Here is a 7,619-nt window from a genome sequence, read left to right on the forward strand (position 1 = left end):
AGCATGGACAACAGTAGGTAAATTTCACAACCCATGTGGGACCTGAAAACTACAATTTTCCTTATAATTGAACCAATCACGAATATTCTGCTATCTATGTTGATGGACGGGTACTGTGACACGTAAATTGGTACGTGAGGAAGAGTTTGGGCCTTGGTAAAAAAAGTAACTGGGAATATATCACATATTTACTAATTCATATTCAACATATTGACTTTAAGCATTAAGTCATATATGTGCTGTCTTGTGTGAGAACGGGTTGCATGATTGTGAGGTGATGGGGGCTGAATGGTGGTAATGACTCTGTGGTGGTAGGGGGCTGAATGGTGGTAATGACTGTGTGGTGAAGGGGGCTGTATGGTGGTAATGACTTTGTGGAGGTAGAGGCTGTACGGTGGTAATGACTGTGTGACGGTGGGGAGCTGAATGGTGGTAATGATTGTGTGGTGGTGGGGGAATGAATAGTGGAAATGACTGTGTGGTGGTGGGGTTGAATAGTGGTAATATATGTATAAGTCATATATGTGCTGTCTTGTGTGAGAACGGGTTGCAATCATTACCACCATACAGCCCCCATAACCACATAGTCATTACCACCATAAAGTCCCCACCTCCCCACAGTCATTACCACCATTCAGCCCCCACCACCACCACACATTAATTAACACAATTCAGCCCCCACCACCACCACACAGTCATTACCAATATTCAGCGTCCATGACCACACAGTCATTACCACTATTCAGCCCCCCACCACCACACAGTTATTACCACCATTCAGCCCCCAACACCACACAGTCATTACCACCATTCAGCCCCCCACCCCCACACAGTCATTACTACCATTCAGCCTCCCACCACCACCACACATTCATTACCACAATTCAGCCACCACCACCACACAGTCATTACCACTATTCAACCCCCAACACCACACCGTCATTACCACCATTCAGCCCCCCCCCCCCCACAACCACACAGTCTTTACCACCATTAACCCCCCCACTACACAGCCATTACCACCATTTAGCCCCCACCGCCACACAGTCATAACCCCCCAATTCAGCCCCCAATACTGCACAGTCATTTGCACCATTCAGCCCCCACCACCACACAGTCATTACCACCATTCAGCCCCCACCACCACACAATCATTACCACCATACAGCACCCACCAGCACACAGTCATTACCACTATACAGCCCCTCACCAATACACAGTCATTACCACCATTCCGCCCCCACTACCACACAGTCATTACTACACAACAGCTCCCACCTCCTCACAGTCATTACCACTATATAGCCCCCACCATCACCTAGTCATTACCACGATACAGCCGCTCACCACCACATAGTCGTTACCACCATACTGCCCCTACCACCACACAGTCATTACCACCAATCAGCTTTCACCAATACACAGACATTGCCACTATTCAGCCCCCCACCACTACACTTTCATTATCACAATGCAGGCCCACCAACACACATTCATCACAACAATACGGCCACCACCACCATACAGTCATTACCACTATTCAACCCCAACACCACCACACAGTCATTACCACCATTCATCCCCCACCACCACACAGTCATTACCACCATTTAGCCCCCCCAACCATCACACAATCATTACCACGATTCTGCCCCCACGACCACCACACAATCATTACCACTATTCAGCATCCATGACCACATAATCATTACCACCATTCAGCCCCCACCACCACACAGTCATTACCACTGTTCAGCCCCCACCACCACTCAGTCATTACCACTATACAGCCCCCACCACTACACAATCATTACCACCATTAAGCCCCCCACCACAACACAGTCATTACCAACATTCAGCCTCCAACCACCATATAGTCATTGCCTCTATACAGTACCCCACCATTACAGTCATTACCAACATACAGCTCCCATCACCACACAGTCATTACCACTATACAGCCCCCAACATAGCAGTCATTACAACTGTACAGTCCCCCCACCACCACACAGTCATTACCACCGTTCAGCCCTCACTACCACGCAGTCATTACCACCATACAGCCCCCACCACCACACAGTCATTACCATCATTCAGCCCCCTACTATAACAGTCATTACTACTATACAGCCCGCATCACTAAACAGTCATTACCACCAAACAGCCCCCCACCACCACACAGTCATTACCACTATACAGCCCTCCACCACCACACAGTCATTACCACCATACAGCTTCCACCACCACACTGTCATTACCACCATTCAGTTCTAACCACCACACAGTCATTACCACTATACAGCCCTCCACCACCACACAGTCATTACCACCATACACCTTCCACCACCACAAAATCATTAACACCATACAGCTCCCACCACCACACTGTCATTACCACCATTCAGTTCTAACCACCACACAGTCATTACCACTATTCAAACCCCCACCACCACAGAGTCATTACCACCATTCAGCCCCCATCATCTCACAGTCATTACCACCATACAGCCCCCACCACCACACAGTCATTACCACTATACAGCCCCCTATCACCACACAGTCATTACCACCATACAGCTCCTACCAATACACAGTCATTAACACTATACAGCACCCACCACCACACAGTCATTCCCACCATAAAGCCTAAACCACTACACAGTCATTACGACCATTCAGCCCCCCACAACCACATAGTCATTACCACCATACAGCCCCCACCTCCCCACAGTCATTACCACCATTCAGCCCTAACCACCACACATTAATTAACACAATTCAGCCTCCACCACCACCACACAGTCATTACCACCCTTCAGCCCTCACCACCACGCAGTCATTACCACCATACAGCCCCCACCACCACACAGTCATTACCATCATTCAGCCCCCTACTATAACAGTCATTACCACTATACAGCCCGCACCACTAAACACTCATTACCACCTAACAGCCCCCCACTACCACACAGACATTACCACTATACAGCCCCCACCACCACACAGTCATTACCACTATACAGCCACCACCCCCACACAGTCCTTACCACCATACAGCCCTCCACAACACAGACATTACGACCATTCAGCCCCCTACCACAACACAGTCATTACCACCTTACAGCTCTTTCTACCACACAGTCATTACCACCATACAGCTCCCACCATCAAACAGTCATTACCACTATACAGCCCCCCACCACCACACAGTCAAAACCACCATTCAGCTTCTTCCCACCATACAGTCATTACCACTATTCAGCCTCCCAACACCACAGAGTCTTTACCACCATGCAGCCCCCCTCCCACACATTCATTACCACAATTTAGCCACTACCTCCACAAAGTCATTACCACCACACAGCCCCACCACCACACAGTCATTACCACCTTTCAGACCACAATACAGTCATTACCACCATACAGCACCAACCATCGCACAGTCATTACCACCATTCAGCCCTTTACCACCATAGAGTCATTACCACCATTCAGCTCCCACCACCACACAATCATTACCATCATACAGCCCCCACCACCACACAGTCATTACCACTATACAGCCCCCCTATCACTACACAGTCATTACCACCATTCAGCCCCCCACCACCACACAGTCATTACCACCATACAGCTCCCACCAACACACAGTCATTACCACTATACTGCCCCCACAACCACACAGTCATTCCCACCATACAGCCTCTACCACTACACAGTCATTACGACCATTCAGCTCCCCACAACCACATAGTCATTACCACCATACAGCCCCCACCTCCCCACAGTCATTACCACCATTCAGCCCCGACCTCCACCACACATAATTATCACAATGCAGCCCCCACCACCACCACACAGTCATTACCTCCATTCAGCTTCCCACCACCACCACACATTCATTACCACAATTCAGCTACCACCACCACACAGTCATTACCACCATTCATCGCCCACCACCACACAGTCATTACCACCATTTAGCCCCCCCAACCATCACACAATCATTACCACGATTCAGCCCCCACGACCACCACACAATCATTACCACTATTCAGCACCCATGACCACATAATCATTACCACCATTCAGCCCCCACTACCACACAGTCATTACCACTGTTCAGCCCCCTCCACCACCCAGTCATTACCACTATTCAGCCCCCACCACTACACAATCATTACCACCATTAAGCCCCCCACCACAACACAGTAATTACCACCATTCAGCCTCCAACCTCCATATAGTCATTACCCCTATAGAGTACCCCACCATTACAGTCATTACCAACATACAGCTCCCATCACCACACAGTCATTACCACTATACAGCCCCCCAACAGAGCAGTCATTACAACTGTCCATTCCCCCCACCACCACACAGTCATTACCACCATACAGCCCCCACCACCACACAGTCATTACCATCATTCAGCCCCCTACTATAACAGACATTACTACTATACAGCCCGCACCACTAAACAGTCATTACCACCTAACAGCCCCCACCACCACACAGTCATTACCACTATACAGCCCTCCACCACCACACAGTCATTACCACCATACAGCTTCCACCACCACAAAATCATTAACACCATACAGCTCCCACCACCACACTGTCATTACCACCATTCAGTTCTAACCACCACACAGTCATACCACAATTCAGCCCCCCACCACCTCCCTGTCATTACCACCATTCAGCTCTCACCAGCACACAGTCATTACCACTATACAGGCCTCCACAACCACAAAATCATTACCACCATACAGCTCCCACCACCACACAGTCAATACCACCATACAGCTCCCACCACCACACAGTTATTACCACTATACAGCCCCCACCCCCACACAGTCATTAACACCATACAGCCCTCCACCACCACACAGACATTACGACCATTCAGCCCCCCACCACAACACAGTCATTACCACCTTACAGCTCCTTCTACCACACAGTCATTACCACCATACAGCTCCCACCATAACACAGTAATTACCACTATACAGCCCTAACACCACACAGTCTTTACCACCATACAGCCCTCCCTCCACCACACAGTCATTTACATCGTTCAGCCCCCACCACCACACTGTCATTACAACTATACAGCCCCCCACCACCACACAGTCAAAACCACCATTCAGCTCCTTCCCACCACACATTCATTGCCACTATACAGCCCCCAACCACCACATAGTCAAAACCCCAATTCAGCCCCCAACACCACACTTTCATTACCACCATTCAGCTATAACCAGTATACAGTCATTACCACTATTCAGCCCCTCAACACTACAGAGTCATTACCACCATGCAGCCCCCCCCCCCACACATTCATTACCATAATTCAGCCACCACCACCACACAGTCATTACCACTATTCAACCCCACCATCACACAATCATTACCACCATTCAGCTCCCCACCGTCACACAGTCATTACCACCGTACAGCCTCTACCTCTACAAAGGCATTACCACCATACAGCCCCCTTCACCACACAGTCATTACCACCATACAGCACCCACCACCACACAGACTTTACCACCATTCAGCCCCCCACCACCACAGAGTCATTACCACCATTCAGCCCCCATCACCTCACAATCATTACCACCATTCAGCCCCCACCACCACACAGTCATTACCACTATACAGCCCCCCACCACCACACAGTCATTCCCACCATACAGCCTAAACCACTACACAGTCATTACGACCATTCAGCCCCCCACAACCACATAGTCATTACCACCATACAGCCTCCACCTCCCCACAGTCATTACCATCATTCAGCCCCCACCACCACACATTAATTAACAGAATTCAGCCTCCACCACCACCACACAGTCATTACCACCCTTCAGCCCTCACCACCACGCAGTCATTACCACCATACAGCCCCCACCACCACACAGTCATTACCATCATTCAGCCCCCTACTATAACAGTCATTACCACTATACAGCCCGCACCACTAAACACTCATTACCACCTAACAGCCCCCCACCACCACACAGACATTACCACTATACAGCCCCCACCACCACACAGTCATTACCACTATACAGCCCTCCACTACCACAAAATCATTAACACCATACAGCTCCCACCACCACACAGTCATTACCACTAAACAGCCCTAACACCACACAGTCTTTACCACCATACAGCCCCCACCCCCACACAGTCATTTCTATCGTTCAGCCCCCCTCCACCACACAGTCATTACCACTATACAGCCCCCACCACCACACAGTCATTACCACTATACAGCCCCCCACCACCACACAGTCATTACCACTATTCAGCCTCCCAACACCACAGAGTCTTTACCACCATGCAGCCCCCCACACATTCATTACCACAATTCAGCCACTACCACCACACAGTCATTACCACTATTCAACCCCACCACCACACAATCATTACCACCATTCAGCTCCCCACAATCGCAAAGTCATTACCACCGTACAGCCTCTACCTCCACAAAGTCATTACCACCACACAGCCCCACCACCACACAGTCATTACCACCTTTCAGACCTCCACCACAACACAGTCATTACCACCGTACAGCACCTACCATCGCACAGTCATTACCACCATTCAGCCCTCCACCACCATAGAGTCATTACCACCATTCAGACCCCACCACCACACAATCATTACCATTATACAGCCCCCACCACCACACAGTCATTACCACCATACAGCTCCCACCAACACACAGTCATTACCACTATACTGCCCCCACAACCACACAGTCATTCCCACCATACAGTCTCTACCACTACACAATCATTACGACCATTCAGCTCCCCACAACCACATAGTCATTACCACCGTACAGCCCCCACCTCCCCACAGTCATTACCACCATTCAGCCCCGACCTCCACCACACATAATTATCACAATGCAGCCCCCACCACCACAGAGTCACTGCCACTATTCAACCCCCACCCCCACACAGTCATTACCATTATTCAGCTCCCAACCACCACATTGTCATAACCCCCGCAATTCAGCCCCCAACACCACCTTGTCATTACACCAATTCAGCCCCCACCACCACACAATCATTAGCACTATACAGCGCCCCCCACCACACAGTCATTACCAATATACAGCCCGTCACCAATACACAGTCATTACCACCATTCCGCTCCCCACCACCACACAGTCATTACCACTATATAGCCCCACCACCACACAGTCGTTACCACTATACAGCCCCCAACCACCACATAGTCATTACCACCATACTGCCCTTACCACCACACAGTCAGTACCACCATTTAGCCCCCACCACACCCACACATTCATTACCACAATTCAGCCCCTACCACCTCAAAGTCATTACAATCATTTAGTCCCCACCACCACCACACAGTCATTACCACCATTCACCATTCAGTCCCCCAACACCACATCACAGTCGTTACCACCATTCCGCTCCCCACCACCACACAGTCATTACCACTATATAGCCCCCACCACCACACAGTCGTTACCACTATACAGCCCCCAACCACCACATAGTCATTACCACCATACTGCCCTTACCACCACACAGTCAGTACCACCATTTAGCCCCCACCACACCCAC

The sequence above is a fragment of the Procambarus clarkii genome, chromosome 49 (assembly GCF_040958095.1).
Source record: "Procambarus clarkii isolate CNS0578487 chromosome 49, FALCON_Pclarkii_2.0, whole genome shotgun sequence".
Classification (NCBI taxonomy): domain Eukaryota; kingdom Metazoa; phylum Arthropoda; class Malacostraca; order Decapoda; family Cambaridae; genus Procambarus; species Procambarus clarkii.